The following is a 16,389-nucleotide window of genomic DNA, read 5'->3' on the forward strand; positions in this document are numbered from 1 at the left end:
GTTCTAATATACATTCTAAAGTACAGTCTAAAGCACGTTCTAAAGTACATTCTAAAGTACGTTCTAAAGTACAGTCTGAAGTACATTCTGAAGTACATTCTAAAGTACATTCTAAAGTACAGTCCAAAGTACGTTCTAAAGAACATTCTGAAGTACATTCTAAAGTACAGTCTAAAGTACATTCTAAAGTACGTTCTAAAGTACAGTCTAAAGTACATTCTAAAGTACAGTCTAAAGTACATTCTAAAGTACATTCTAAAGTACGTTCTAAAGTACAGTCTAAAGTACATTCTTAAGTACAGTCCAAAGTACGTTCTAAAGAACATTCTAAAGTACAGTCTGAAGTACATTCTGAAGTACATTCTAAAGTACATTCTAAAGTACAGTCCAAAGTACGTTCTAAAGAACATTCTAAAGTACAGTCTAAAGTACATTCTAAAGTACAGTCTAAAGTACGTTCTAAAGTACATTCCAAAGTACATTCTAAAGTACAGTCTAAAGTACGTTCTAAAGTACAGTCTAAAGTACAGTCTAAAGCACGTTCTAAAGTACATTCTAAAGTACGTTCTAAAGTACAGTCTGAAGTACATTCTGAAGTACATTCTAAAGTACATTCTAAAGTACAGTCCAAAGTACGTTCTAAAGTACATTCTAAAGTACAGTCTAAAGTACATTCTAAAGTACAGTCTAAAGTACGTTCTAAAGTACATTCTAAAGTACGTTCTAAAGTAGTCTTAAGTACATTCTAAAGTACAGTCTAAAGTACGTTCTAAAGTACATTCCAAAGTACATTCTAAAGTACAGTCTAAAGTACATTCTAAAGAACGTTCTAAAGTACGTTCTAAAGTACGTTCTAAAGTACATTCTAAAGTACATTCTAAAGTACATTCTAAAGTACAGTCTAAAGTACATTCTGAAGTACATTCTAAAGTACATTCTAAAGTACGTTCTAAAGTACATTCTAAAGTACATTCTAAAGTACAGTCCAAAGTACGTTCTAAAGTACATTCTAAAGTACAGTCTAAAGTACATTCTAAAGTACAGTCTAAAGTACGTTCTAAAGTACATTCTAAAGTACATTCTAAAGTACATTCTAAAGTACAGTCTAAATTACATTCTAAAGTACATTCTAAAGTACAGTCTAAAGTACATTCTAAAGTACAGTCTAAAGTACAGTCTAAAGTACATTCTGAAGTACATTCTAAAGTACATTCCAAAGTACATTCTAAAGTACAGTCTAAAGTACATTCTAAAGTACGTTCTAAAGTACGTTCTAAAGTACATTCTAAAGTACGTTCTAAAGTACAGTCTAAAGTGCATTCTTAAGTGCATTCTTTAAAGTACATTCTAAAGTACATTCTAAAGTATTCAGTCTAAAGTACAGTCTAAAGTACAGTCTAAAGTACAGTCTAAAGTACATTCTAAAGTACGTTCTAAAGTACAGTCTGAAGTACATTCTGAAGTACATTCTAAAGTACATTCTAAAGTACAGTCCAAAGTACGTTCTAAAGTACATTCTAAAGTACAGTCTAAAGTACATTCTAAAGTACAGTCTAAAGTACGTTCTAAAGTACATTCTAAAGTACGTTCTAAAGTACAGTCTAAAGTACATTCTAAAGTACAGTCCAAAGTACGTTCTAAAGAACATTCTAAAGTACAGTCTTAAGTACATTCTAAAGTACAGTCTAAAGTACGTTCTAAAGTACATTCCAAAGTACATTCTAAAGTACAGTCTAAAGTACATTCTAAGGTACATTCTAAAGTACATTCTAAAGTACAGTCTAAATTACATTCTAAAGTACAGTCTAAAGTACAGTCTAAAGTACATTCTGAAGTACATTCTAAAGTACATTCCAAAGTACATTCTAAAGTACAGTCTAAAGTACATTCTAAAGTACGTTCTAAAGTACGTTCTAAAGTACATTCTAAAGTACGTTCTAAAGTACAGTCTAAAGTGCATTCTTAAGTGCATTCTTTAAAGTACATTCTAAAGTACATTCTAAAGTATTCAGTCTAAAGTACAGTCTAAAGTACAGTCTAAAGTACAGTCTAAAGTACATTCTAAAGTACGTTCTAAAGTACAGTCTAAAGTACAGTCTAAAGTACATTCTAAAGTACAGTCTAAAGTACAGTCTAAAGTACAGTCTAAAGTACATTCTAAAGTACGTTCTAAAGTACAGTCTAAAGTACAGTCTAAAGTACATTCTAAAGTACATTCTAAAGTACATTCTAAAGTACAGTCTAAAGTACGTTCTAAAGTATGTTCTAAAGTACGTTCTAAAGTATGTTCTAAAGTACATTCTAAAGTACATTCTAAAGTACAGTCTAAAGTACATTCTCAAGTACATTCTAAAGTACATTCCAAAGTACATTCTAAAGTACAGTCTAAAGTACATTCTAAAGTACATTCTAAAGTACGTTCTAAAGTACGTTCTAAAGTACGTTCTAAAGTACGTTCTAAAGTACATTCTAAGTACGTTCTAAAGTACGTTCTAAAGTACGTTCTAAAGTACATTCTAAAGTACGTTCTAAAGTACGTTCTAAAGTACGTTCTAAAGTACGTTCTAAAGTACATTCTAAAGTACGTTCTAAAGTACGTTCTAAAGTACGTTCTAAAGTACGTTCTAAAGTACATTCTAAAGTACGTTCTAAAGTACGTTCTAAAGTACGTTCTAAAGTACATTCTAAAGTACATTCTAAAGTACATTATAAAGTATACAGTCTAAAGTACATTCTAAAGTAGAGTCTAAAGTACATTTTAAAGTACATTCTAAAGTACATTCTAAAGTACATTCTAAAGTACGTTCTAAAGTACATTCTAAAGTACATTATAAAGTAGAGTCTAAAGTACATTTTAAAGTACATTCTAAAGTCATTCTAAAGTACATTCTAAAGTACAGTCTAAAGTACATTCTAAAGTACATTCTAAAGTACAGTCTAAAGTACATTATAAAGTATACAGTCTAAAGTACATTCTAAAGTACAGTCTAAAGTACATTCTAAAGTACAGTCTAAAGTACGTTCTAAAGTACATTCTAAAGTACATTCTAAAGTACAGTCTAAAGTACGTTATAAAGTACAGTCTAAAGTACATTCTAAAGTACAGTCTGAAGTACGTTCTAAAGTACATTCTAAAGTACATTCTAAAGTACAGTCTAAAGTACGTTCTAAAGTACAGTCTAAAGTACATTCTAAAGTACATTCTAAATTACAGTCTAAAGTACATTCTAAAGTACATTCTAAAGTACAGTCTAAAGTACATTCTAAAGTACGTTCTAAAGTACGTTCTAAAGTACATTCCAAAGTACATTCTAAAGTACATTCTAAAGTACGTTCTAAATTACAGTCTAAAGTACATTCTAAAGTACGTTCTAAAGTACAGTCTAAAGTACGTTCTAAAGTACATTCTAAAGTACGTTCTAAAGTACAGTCTGAAGTACATTCTAAAGTACATTCTAAAGTACATTATAAAGTATACAGTCTAAAGTACATTCTAAAGTACGTTCTAAAGTACGTTCTAAAGTACGATCTAAAGTACAGTCTAAAGTACAGTCTAAAGTGCATTCTTAAGTGCATTCTTTAAAGTACATTCTAAAGTACAGTCTAAAGTACATTCTAAAGTACGTTCTAAAGTACGTTCTAAATTACGATCTAAAGTACGTTCTAAAGTACGTTCTAAAGTACATTCTAAGTACGTTCTAAAGTACGTTCTAAAGTACGTTCTAAAGTACATTCTAAAGTACGTTCTAAAGTACGTTCTAAAGTACGTTCTAAAGTACGTTCTAAAGTACATTCTAAAGTACGTTCTAAAGTACGTTCTAAAGTACGTTCTAAAGTACGTTCTAAAGTACATTCTAAAGTACGTTCTAAAGTACGTTCTAAAGTACGTTCTAAAGTACGTTCTAAAGTACATTCTAAAGTACATTCTAAAGTACATTATAAAGTATACAGTCTAAAGTACATTCTAAAGTAGAGTCTAAAGTACATTTTAAAGTACATTCTAAAGTACATTCTAAAGTACATTCTAAAGTACGTTCTAAAGTACATTCTAAAGTACATTATAAAGTATACAGTCTAAAGTACATTCTAAAGTAGAGTCTAAAGTACATTTTAAAGTACATTCTAAAGTCATTCTAAAGTACATTCTAAAGTACAGTCTAAAGTACATTCTAAAGTACATTCTAAAGTACAGTCTAAAGTACATTATAAAGTATACAGTCTAAAGTACATTCTAAAGTACAGTCTAAAGTACATTCTAAAGTACAGTCTAAAGTACGTTCTAAAGTACATTCTAAAGTACATTCTAAAGTACAGTCTAAAGTACGTTATAAAGTACAGTCTAAAGTACATTCTAAAGTACAGTCTGAAGTACGTTCTAAAGTACATTCTAAAGTACATTCTAAAGTACAGTCTAAAGTACGTTCTAAAGTACAGTCTAAAGTACATTCTAAAGTACATTCTAAATTACAGTCTAAAGTACATTCTAAAGTACATTCTAAAGTACAGTCTAAAGTACATTCTAAAGTACGTTCTAAAGTACGTTCTAAAGTACATTCCAAAGTACATTCTAAAGTACATTCTAAAGTACGTTCTAAATTACAGTCTAAAGTACATTCTAAAGTACGTTCTAAAGTACAGTCTAAAGTACGTTCTAAAGTACATTCTAAAGTACGTTCTAAAGTACAGTCCGAAGTACATTCTAAAGTACATTCTAAAGTACATTATAAAGTATACAGTCTAAAGTACATTCTAAAGTACGTTCTAAAGTACGTTCTAAAGTACGATCTAAAGTACAGTCTAAAGTACAGTCTAAAGTGCATTCTTAAGTGCATTCTTTAAAGTACATTCTAAAGTACAGTCTAAAGTACATTCTAAAGTACGTTCTAAAGTACGTTCTAAATTACGATCTAAAGTACAGTCTAAAGTACAGTCTAAAGTGCATTCTTAAGTGCATTCTTTAAAGTACATTCTAAAGTACAGTCTAAAGTACGTTCTAATATACATTCTAAAGTACAGTCTAAAGTACATTCTAAAGTACAGTCTAAAGCACGTTCTAAAGTACATTCTAAAGTACGTTCTAAAGTACAGTCTGAAGTACATTCTGAAGTACATTCTAAAGTACATTCTAAAGTACAGTCTAAAGTACATTCTAAAGTACAGTCTAAAGTACATTCTAAAGTACAGTCTAAAGTACGTTCTAAAGTACATTCCAAAGTACATTCTAAAGTACAGTCTAAAGTACGTTCTAAAGTACAGTCTAAAGTACTGTCTAAAGCACGTTCTAAAGTACATTCTAAAGTACGTTCTAAAGTACAGTCTGAAGTACATTCTGAAGTACATTCTAAAGTACATTCTAAAGTACAGTCCAAAGTACGTTCTAAAGTACATTCTAAAGTACAGTCTAAAGTACATTCTAAAGTACAGTCTAAAGTACGTTCTAAAGTACATTCTAAAGTACGTTCTAAAGTACAGTCTAAAGTACATTCTAAAGTACAGTCTAAAGTACGTTCTAAAGTACATTCCAAAGTACATTCTAAAGTACAGTCTAAAGTACATTCTAAAGAACGTTCTAAAGTACGTTCTAAAGTACATTCTAAAGTACATTCTAAAGTACATTCTAAAGTACATTCTAAAGTACAGTCTAAAGTACATTCTTAAGTACAGTCCAAAGTACGTTCTAAAGAACATTCTAAAGTACAGTCTTAAGTACATTCTAAAGTACAGTCTAAAGTACGTTCTAAAGTACATTCCAAAGTACATTCTAAAGTACAGTCTAAAGTACATTCTAAAGAACGTTCTAAAGTACGTTCTAAAGTACGTTCTAAAGTACATTCTAAAGTACATTCTAAAGTACATTCTAAAGTACAGTCTAAATTACATTCTAAAGTACATTCTAAAGTACAGTCTAAAGTACATTCTAAAGTACAGTCTAAAGTACATTCTGAAGTACATTCAAAAGTACATTCCAAAGTACATTCTAAAGTACAGTCTAAAGTACATTCTAAAGTACGTTCTAAAGAACGTTCTAAAGTACGTTCTAAAGTACAGTCTAAAGTGCATTCTTAAGTGCATTCTTTAAAGTACATTCTAAAGTACATTCTAAAGTATTCAGTCTAAAGTACAGTCTAAAGTACAGTCTAAAGTACAGTCTAAAGTACATTCTAAAGTATGTTCTAAAGTACAGTCTAAAGTACAGTCTAAAGTACATTCTAAAGTACATTCTAAAGTACATTCTAAAGTACAGTCTAAAGTATGTTCTAAAGTACGTTCTAAAGTACGTTCTAAAGTACGTTCTAAAGTACATTCTAAAGTACATTTTAAAGTACAGTCTAAAGTACATTCTCAAGTACATTCTAAAGTACATTCCAAAGTAAATTCTAAAGTACAGTCTAAAGTACACTCTAAAGTACGTTCTAAAGTACGTTCTAAAGTACATTCTAAAGTACAGTCTAAAGTACATTCTAAGTACGTTCTAAAGTACGTTCTAAAGTACATTCTAAAGTACATTCTAAAGTACGTTCTAAAGTACGTTCTAAAGTACGTTCTAAAGTACATTCTAAAGTACAGTCTAAAGTAAATTTTAAGTACGTTCTAAAGTACGTTCTAAAGTACAGTCTAAAGTACGTTCTAAAGTACGTTCTAAAGTACGTTCTAAAGTACGTTCTAAAGTACATTCTAAAGTATGTTCTAAAGTACATTCTAAAGTACAGTCTAAAGTACGTTCTAAAGTACGTTCTAAAGTACATTCTAAAGTACATTCTAAAGTACGTTCTAAAGTACGTTCTAAAGTACGTTCTAAAGTACGTTCTAAAGTACATTCTAAAGTACATTCTAAAGTACGTTCTAAAGTACGTTCTAAAGTACGTTCTAAAGTACGTTCTAAAGTACATTCTAAAGTACATTCTAAAGTACGTTCTAAAGTACGTTCTAAAGTACGTTCTAAAGTACATTCTAAAGTACAGTCTAAAGTACATTCTAAAGTACAGTCTAATGTACATTCTAAGTACGTTCTAAAGTACGTTCTAAAGTACATTCTAAAGTACATTCTAAAGTACGTTCTAAAGTACGTTCTAAAGTACTTCTAAAGTACATTCTAAAGTACATTATAAAGTATACAGTCTAAAGTACATTCTAAAGTACGTTCTAAAGTACGTTCTAAAGTACGATCTAAAGTACAGTCTAAAGTACATTCTAAAGTACAGTCTAAAGTACGTTCTAAAGTACATTCTAAAGTACATTCTAAAGTACAATCTAAAGTACGTTATAAAGTACATTCTAAAGTACGTTCTAAAGTACAGTCTGAAGTACATTCTAAAGTACATTCTAAAGTACATTATAAAGTACAGTCCAAAGTACGTTCTAAAGAACATTCTAAAGTACAGTCTAAAGTACATTCTAAAGTACAGTCTAAAGTACGTTCTAAAGTACATTCCAAAGTACATTCTAAAGTACAGTCTAAAGTACGTTCTAAAGTACAGTCTAAAGTACAGTCTAAAGCACGTTCTAAAGTACATTCTAAAGTACGTTCTAAAGTACAGTCTGAAGTACATTCTGAAGTACATTCTAAAGTACATTCTAAAGTACAGTCCAAAGTACGTTCTAAAGTACATTCTAAAGTACAGTCTAAAGTACATTCTAAAGTACAGTCTAAAGTACGTTCTAAAGTACATTCTAAAGTACGTTCTAAAGTACAGTCTTAAGTACATTCTAAAGTACAGTCTAAAGTACGTTCTAAAGTACATTCCAAAGTACATTCTAAAGTACAGTCTAAAGTACATTCTAAAGAACGTTCTAAAGTACGTTCTAAAGTACGTTCTAAAGTACATTCTAAAGTATATTCTAAAGTACATTCTAAAGTACAGTCTAAAGTACATTCTGAAGTACATTCTAAAGTACATTCCAAAGTACATTCTAAAGTACAGTCTAAAGTACATTCTAAAGTACGTTCTAAAGTACGTTCTAAAGTACATTCTAAAGTACGTTCTAAAGTACAGTCTAAAGTGCATTCTTAAGTGCATTCTTTAAAGTACATTCTAAAGTACATTCTAAAGTATTCAGTCTAAAGTACAGTCTAAAGTACAGTCAAAAGTACAGTCTAAAGTACATTCTAAAGTACGTTCTAAAGTACAGTCTGAAGTACATTCTGAAGTACATTCTAAAGTACATTCTAAAGTACAGTCCAAAGTACGTTCTAAAGTACATTCTAAAGTATACAGTCTAAAGTACATTCTAAAGTACGTTCTAAAGTACGTTCTAAAGTACGATCTAAAGTACAGTCTAAAGTACAGTCTAAAGTGCATTCTTGAGTGCATTCTTTAAAGTACATTCTAAAGTACAGTCTAAAGTACATTCTAAAGTACGTTCTAAAGTACGTTCTAAAGTACGATCTAAAGTACAGTCTTAAGTACAGTCTAAAGTACATTCTAAAGTACGTTCTAAAGTACAGTCTGAAGTACATTCTGAAGTACATTCTAAAGTACATTCTAAAGTACAGTCCAAAGTACGTTCTAAAGAACATTCTGAAGTACATTCTAAAGTACAGTCTAAAGTACATTCTAAAGTACGTTCTAAAGTACAGTCTAAAGTACATTCTAAAGTACAGTCTAAAGTACATTCTAAAGTACAGTCTAAAGTACATTCTAAAGTACAGTCTAAAGTACAGTCTAAAGTACATTCTGAAGTACATTCTAAAGTACATTCCAAAGTACATTCTAAAGTACAGTCTAAAGTACATTCTAAAGTACGTTCTAAAGTACGTTCTAAAGTACATTCTAAAGTACGTTCTAAAGTACAGTCTAAAGTGCATTCTTAAGTGCATTCTTTAAAGTACATTCTAAAGTACATTCTAAAGTATTCAGTCTAAAGTACAGTCTAAAGTACAGTCTAAAGTACAGTCTAAAGTACATTCTAAAGTACGTTCTAAAGTAGAGTCTGAAGTACATTCTGAAGTACATTCTAAAGTACATTCTAAAGTACAGTCCAAAGTACATTCTAAAGTACATTCTAAAGTACAGTCTAAAGTACGTTCTAAGTACATTCTAAAGTACGTTCTAAAGTACAGTCTAAAGTACATTCTAAAGTACAGTCCAAAGTACGTTCTAAAGAACATTCTAAAGTACAGTCTTAAGTACATTCTAAAGTACAGTCTAAAGTACGTTCTAAAGTACATTCTAAAGTACATTCTAAAGTACAGTCTGAAGTACATTCTAAAGTACATTCTAAAGTACATTATAAAGTACAGTCTAAAGTATGTTCTAAAGTACATTCTAAAGTACAGTCTAAAGTACATTCCAAAGTACATTCTAAAGTACAGTCTAAAGTACGTTCTAAAGTACATTCTAAAGTACGTTCTAAAGTACAGTCTGAAGTACATTCTAAAGTACATTCTAAAGTACATTATAAAGTATACAGTCTAAAGTACATTCTAAAGTACGTTCTAAAGTACGTTCTAAAGTACGTTCTAAAGTACATTCTAAAGTACAGTCTAAAGTACATTCTAAAGTACATTCTAAAGTACAGTCTAAAGTACAGTCTAAAGTACATTCTGAAGTACATTCTAAAGTACATTCCAAAGTACATTCTAAAGTACAGTCTAAAGTACATTCTAAAGTACGTTCTAAAGTACGTTCTAAAGTACATTCTAAAGTACGTTCTAAAGTACAGTCTAAAGTGCATTCTTAAGTGCATTCTTTAAAGTACATTCTAAAGTACATTCTAAAGTATTCAGTCTAAAGTACAGTCTAAAGTACAGTCTAAAGTACAGTCTAAAGTACATTCTAAAGTACGTTCTAAAGTAGAGTCTGAAGTACATTCTGAAGTACATTCTAAAGTACATTCTAAAGTACAGTCCAAAGTACATTCTAAAGTACATTCTAAAGTACAGTCTAAAGTACGTTCTAAGTACATTCTAAAGTACGTTCTAAAGTACAGTCTAAAGTACATTCTAAAGTACAGTCCAAAGTACGTTCTAAAGAACATTCTAAAGTACAGTCTTAAGTACATTCTAAAGTACAGTCTAAAGTACGTTCTAAAGTACATTCTAAAGTACATTCTAAAGTACAGTCTGAAGTACATTCTAAAGTACATTCTAAAGTACATTATAAAGTACAGTCTAAAGTATGTTCTAAAGTACATTCTAAAGTACAGTCTAAAGTACATTCCAAAGTACATTCTAAAGTACAGTCTAAAGTACGTTCTAAAGTACATTCTAAAGTACGTTCTAAAGTACAGTCTGAAGTACATTCTAAAGTACATTCTAAAGTACATTATAAAGTATACAGTCTAAAGTACATTCTAAAGTACGTTCTAAAGTACGTTCTAAAGTACGTTCTAAAGTACATTCTAAAGTACAGTCTAAAGTACATTCTAAAGTACATTCTAAAGTACATTCTAAAGTACAGTCTAAAGTACATTCTAAAGTACAGTCTAAAGTACAGTCTAAAGTACATTCTAAAGTACATTCTAAAGTACATTCTAAAGTACAGTCTAAAGTACATTCTAAAGTACAGTCTAAAGTACGTTCTAAAGTACATTCTAAAGTACATTCTAAAGTACATTCTAAAGTACATTCTAAGGTACAGTCTAAAATACAGTCTAAAGTACATTCTAAAGTACATTCTAAAGTACAGTCTAAAGTACATTCTAAAGTACAGTCTAAAGTACATTCTAAAGTACATTCTAAAATACATTCTAAAGTACATTCTAAAGTACGTTCTAAAGTACATTCTAAAGTACATTCAAAAGTATATTCTAAAGTACGTTCTAAAGTACATTTCAAAGTACGTTCTAAAGTACATTCTAAAGTACATTCTACAGTACGTTCTAAAGTACGTTCTAAAGTACATTTCAAAGTACATTCTAAAGTACATTCTAAAGTACATTCCAAAGTACATTTAAAGTACAGTCTAAAGTACGTTCTAAAGTACATTCTAAAGTAGTCTAAAGTATGTTCTAAAGTACAGTCTAAAGTACATTCTAAAGTACATTATAAAGTATACAGTCTAAAGTACATTCTAAAGTACGATCTAAAGTACAGTCTAAAGTACAGTCTAAAGTACAGTCTAAAGTACGTTCTAAAGTACAGTCTAAAGTAATGTCTAAAGTACGTTCTAAAGTACAGTCTAAAGTACATTCTAAAGTTCATTCTAAAGTACATTCTAAAGTACATTCTAAAGTACATTCTAAAGTACATTTAAAGTACGTTCTAAAGTACGTTCTAAAGTACAGTCTAAAGATCGTTCTAAAGTACAGTCTAAAGTACATTCTAAAGTAGAGTCTAAAGTACAGTCTAAAGTACATTTTAAAGTACATTCTAAAGTACATTCTAAAGTATATTCTAAAGTACATTCTAAAGTACATTCTAAAGTACATTCTAAAGTACGTTCTGAAGTACGTTCTAAAGTGCAGTCTAAAGTACGTTCTAAAGTACATTCTAAAGTACATTCTAAAGTACGTTCTAAAGTACATTTCAAAGTACAGTCTAAAGTACATTCTGAAGTACATTCTAAAGTACATTCTAAAGTACAGTCTAAAGTACGTTCTAAAGTACAGTCTAAAGTACATTATAAAGTATACAGTCTAAAGTACATTCTAAAGTAGAGTCTAAAGTACATTCTAAAGTACAATTCTAAAGTATAGTTTAAAGTACGTTCTAAAGTACATTCTAAAGTACATTCTAAAGTACAGTCTAAAGTACGTTCTAAAGTACATTCTAAAGTACAGTCTAAAGTACGTTCTAAAGTACATTCTAAAGTACATTCTAAAGTACAGTCTAAAGTACGTTCTAAAGTACATTCTAAAGTACGTTCTAAAGTACAGTCTGAAGTATATTCTAAAGTACATTCTAAAGTACATTATAAAGTATACAGTCTAAAGTACATTCTAAAGTAGAGTCTAAAGTACATTCTAAAGTACGTTCTAAAGTACGTTCTAAAGTACGATCTAAAGTACAGTCTAAAGTACAGTCTAAAGTGCATTCTTAAGTGCATTCTTTAAAGTACATTCTAAAGTACAGTCTAAAGTACGTTCTAAAGTACATTCTAAAGTACATTCTAAAGTACAGTCTAAAGTACGTTATAAAGTACATTCTAAAGTACGTTCTAAAGTACAGTCTGAAGTACATTCTAAAGTACATTCTAAAGTACATTATAAAGTACAGTCTAAAGTACGTTCTAAAGTACGTTCTAAAGTACAGTCTAAAGTACATTCCAAAGTACATTCTAAAGTACAGTCTAAAGTACATTCTAAAGTACATTATAAAGTATACAGTCTAAAGTACATTCTAAAGTACGTTCTAAAGTACGTTCTAAAGTACGATCTAAAGTACATTCTAAAGTACAGTCTAAAGTGCATTCTTAAGTGCATTCTTTAAAGTACATTCTAAAGTACAGTCTAAAGTACATTATAAAGTATACAGTCTAAAGTACATTCTAATGTACGTTCTAAAGTACGTTCTAAAGTACGATCTAAAGTACAGTCTAAAGTACAGTCTAAAGTGCATTCTTGAGTGCATTCTTTAAAGTACATTCTAAAGTACAGTCTAAAGTACATTCTAAAGTACGTTCTAAAGTACGTTCTAAAGTACGATCTAAAGTACAGTCTTAAGTACAGTCTAAAGTGCATTCTTAAGTGCATTCTTTAAAGTACATTCTAAAGTACAGTCTAAAGTACGTTCTAATATACATTCTAAAGTACAGTCTAAAGTACGTTCTAAAGTACATTCTAAAGTACGTTCTAAAGTACATTCTAAAGTACAGTCTAAAGTACGTTCTAAAGTACATTCTAAAGTACGTTCTAAAGTACATTCTAAAGTACGTTCTAAAGTACAGTCTGAAGTACATTCTAAAGTACATTCTAAAGTACATTATAAAGTATACAGTCTAAAGAACATTCTAATGTACGTTCTAAAGTACGTTCTAAAGTACGATCTAAAGTACAGTCTAAAGTACAGTCTAAAGTGCATTCTTGAGTGCATTCTTTAAAGTACATTCTAAAGTACAGTCTAAAGTACATTCTAAAGTACGTTCTAAAGTACGTTCTAAAGTACGATCTAAAGTACAGTCTTAAGTACAGTCTAAAGTGCATTCTTAAGTGCATTCTTTAAAGTACATTCTAAAGTACAGTCTAAAGTACGTTCTAATATACATTCTAAAGTTCAGTCTAAAGTACGTTCTAAAGTACATTCTAAAGTACGTTCTAAAGTACAGTCTGAAGTACATTCTGAAGTACATTCTAAAGTACATTCTAAAGTACAGTCTAAAGTACGTTCTAATATACATTCTAAAGTACAGTCTAAAGCACGTTCTAAAGTACATTCTAAAGTACGTTCTAAAGTACAGTCTGAAGTACATTCTGAAGTACATTCTAAAGTACATTCTAAAGTACAGTCCAAAGTACGTTCTAAAGAACATTCTGAAGTACATTCTAAAGTACAGTCTAAAGTACATTCTAAAGTACGTTCTAAAGTACAGTCTAAAGTACATTCTAAAGTACAGTCTAAAGTACATTCTAAAGTACAGTCTAAAGTACATTCTAAAGTACGTTCTAAAGTACAGTCTAAAGTACATTCTTAAGTACAGTCCAAAGTACGTTCTAAAGAACATTCTAAAGTACAGTCTGAAGTACATTCTGAAGTACATTCTAAAGTACATTCTAAAGTACAGTCCAAAGTACGTTCTAAAGAACATTCTAAAGTACAGTCTAAAGTACATTCTAAAGTACAGTCTAAAGTACGTTCTAAAGTACATTCCAAAGTACATTCTAAAGTACAGTCTAAAGTACGTTCTAAAGTACAGTCTAAAGTACAGTCTAAAGCACGTTCTAAAGTACATTCTAAAGTACGTTCTAAAGTACAGTCTGAAGTACATTCTGAAGTACATTCTAAAGTACATTCTAAAGTACAGTCCAAAGTACGTTCTAAAGTACATTCTAAAGTACAGTCTAAAGTACATTCTAAAGTACAGTCTAAAGTACGTTCTAAAGTACATTCTAAAGTACGTTCTAAAGTAGTCTTAAGTACATTCTAAAGTACAGTCTAAAGTACGTTCTAAAGTACATTCCAAAGTACATTCTAAAGTACAGTCTAAAGTACATTCTAAAGAACGTTCTAAAGTACGTTCTAAAGTACGTTCTAAAGTACATTCTAAAGTACATTCTAAAGTACATTCTAAAGTACAGTCTAAAGTACATTCTGAAGTACATTCTAAAGTACATTCTAAAGTACGTTCTAAAGTACATTCTAAAGTACATTCTAAAGTACAGTCCAAAGTACGTTCTAAAGTACATTCTAAAGTACAGTCTAAAGTACATTCTAAAGTACAGTCTAAAGTACGTTCTAAAGTACATTCTAAAGTACATTCTAAAGTACATTCTAAAGTACAGTCTAAATTACATTCTAAAGTACATTCTAAAGTACAGTCTAAAGTACGTTCTAAAGTACATTCTAAAGTACATTCTAAAGTACATTCTAAAGTACAGTCTAAATTACATTCTAAAGTACATTCTAAAGTACAGTCTAAAGTACATTCTAAAGTACAGTCTAAAGTACAGTCTAAAGTACATTCTGAAGTACATTCTAAAGTACATTCCAAAGTACATTCTAAAGTACAGTCTAAAGTACATTCTAAAGTACGTTCTAAAGTACGTTCTAAAGTACATTCTAAAGTACGTTCTAAAGTACAGTCTAAAGTGCATTCTTAAGTGCATTCTTTAAAGTACATTCTAAAGTACATTCTAAAGTATTCAGTCTAAAGTACAGTCTAAAGTACAGTCTAAAGTACAGTCTAAAGTACATTCTAAAGTACGTTCTAAAGTACAGTCTGAAGTACATTCTGAAGTACATTCTAAAGTACATTCTAAAGTACAGTCCAAAGTACGTTCTAAAGTACATTCTAAAGTACAGTCTAAAGTACATTCTAAAGTACAGTCTAAAGTACGTTCTAAAGTACATTCTAAAGTACGTTCTAAAGTACAGTCTAAAGTACATTCTAAAGTACAGTCCAAAGTACGTTCTAAAGAACATTCTAAAGTACAGTCTTAAGTACATTCTAAAGTACAGTCTAAAGTACGTTCTAAAGTACATTCCAAAGTACATTCTAAAGTACAGTCTAAAGTACATTCTAAGGTACATTCTAAAGTACATTCTAAAGTACAGTCTAAATTACATTCTAAAGTACAGTCTAAAGTACAGTCTAAAGTACATTCTGAAGTACATTCTAAAGTACATTCCAAAGTACATTCTAAAGTACAGTCTAAAGTACATTCTAAAGTACGTTCTAAAGTACGTTCTAAAGTACATTCTAAAGTACGTTCTAAAGTACAGTCTAAAGTGCATTCTTAAGTGCATTCTTTAAAGTACATTCTAAAGTACATTCTAAAGTATTCAGTCTAAAGTACAGTCTAAAGTACAGTCTAAAGTACAGTCTAAAGTACATTCTAAAGTACGTTCTAAAGTACAGTCTAAAGTACAGTCTAAAGTACATTCTAAAGTACAGTCTAAAGTACAGTCTAAAGTACAGTCTAAAGTACATTCTAAAGTACGTTCTAAAGTACAGTCTAAAGTACAGTCTAAAGTACATTCTAAAGTACATTCTAAAGTACATTCTAAAGTACAGTCTAAAGTACGTTCTAAAGTATGTTCTAAAGTACGTTCTAAAGTATGTTCTAAAGTACATTCTAAAGTACATTCTAAAGTACAGTCTAAAGTACATTCTCAAGTACATTCTAAAGTACATTCCAAAGTACATTCTAAAGTACAGTCTAAAGTACATTCTAAAGTACATTCTAAAGTACGTTCTAAAGTACGTTCTAAAGTACGTTCTAAAGTACGTTCTAAAGTACATTCTAAGTACGTTCTAAAGTACGTTCTAAAGTACGTTCTAAAGTACATTCTAAAGTACGTTCTAAAGTACGTTCTAAAGTACGTTCTAAAGTACGTTCTAAAGTACATTCTAAAGTACGTTCTAAAGTACGTTCTAAAGTACGTTCTAAAGTGCGTTCTAAAGTACATTCTAAAGTACGTTCTAAAGTACGTTCTAAAGTACGTTCTAAAGTACATTCTAAAGTACATTCTAAAGTACATTATAAAGTATACAGTCTAAAGTACATTCTAAAGTAGAGTCTAAAGTACATTTTAAAGTACATTCTAAAGTACATTCTAAAGTACATTCTAAAGTACGTTCTAAAGTACATTCTAAAGTACATTATAAAGTAGAGTCTAAAGTACATTTTAAAGTACATTCTAAAGTCATTCTAAAGTACATTCTAAAGTACAGTCTAAAGTACATTCTAAAGTACATTCTAAAGTACAGTCTAAAGTACATTATAAAGTATACAGTCTAAAGTACATTCTAAAGTACAGTCTAAAGTACATTCTAAAGTACAGTCTAAAGT

This window comes from Eucyclogobius newberryi, unplaced genomic scaffold (assembly GCF_026437365.1).
Source record: "Eucyclogobius newberryi isolate DKJ021-1_F unplaced genomic scaffold, fEucNew1.0.hap1 SCAF_63, whole genome shotgun sequence".
In the NCBI taxonomy this organism is placed as follows: domain Eukaryota; kingdom Metazoa; phylum Chordata; class Actinopteri; order Gobiiformes; family Gobiidae; genus Eucyclogobius; species Eucyclogobius newberryi.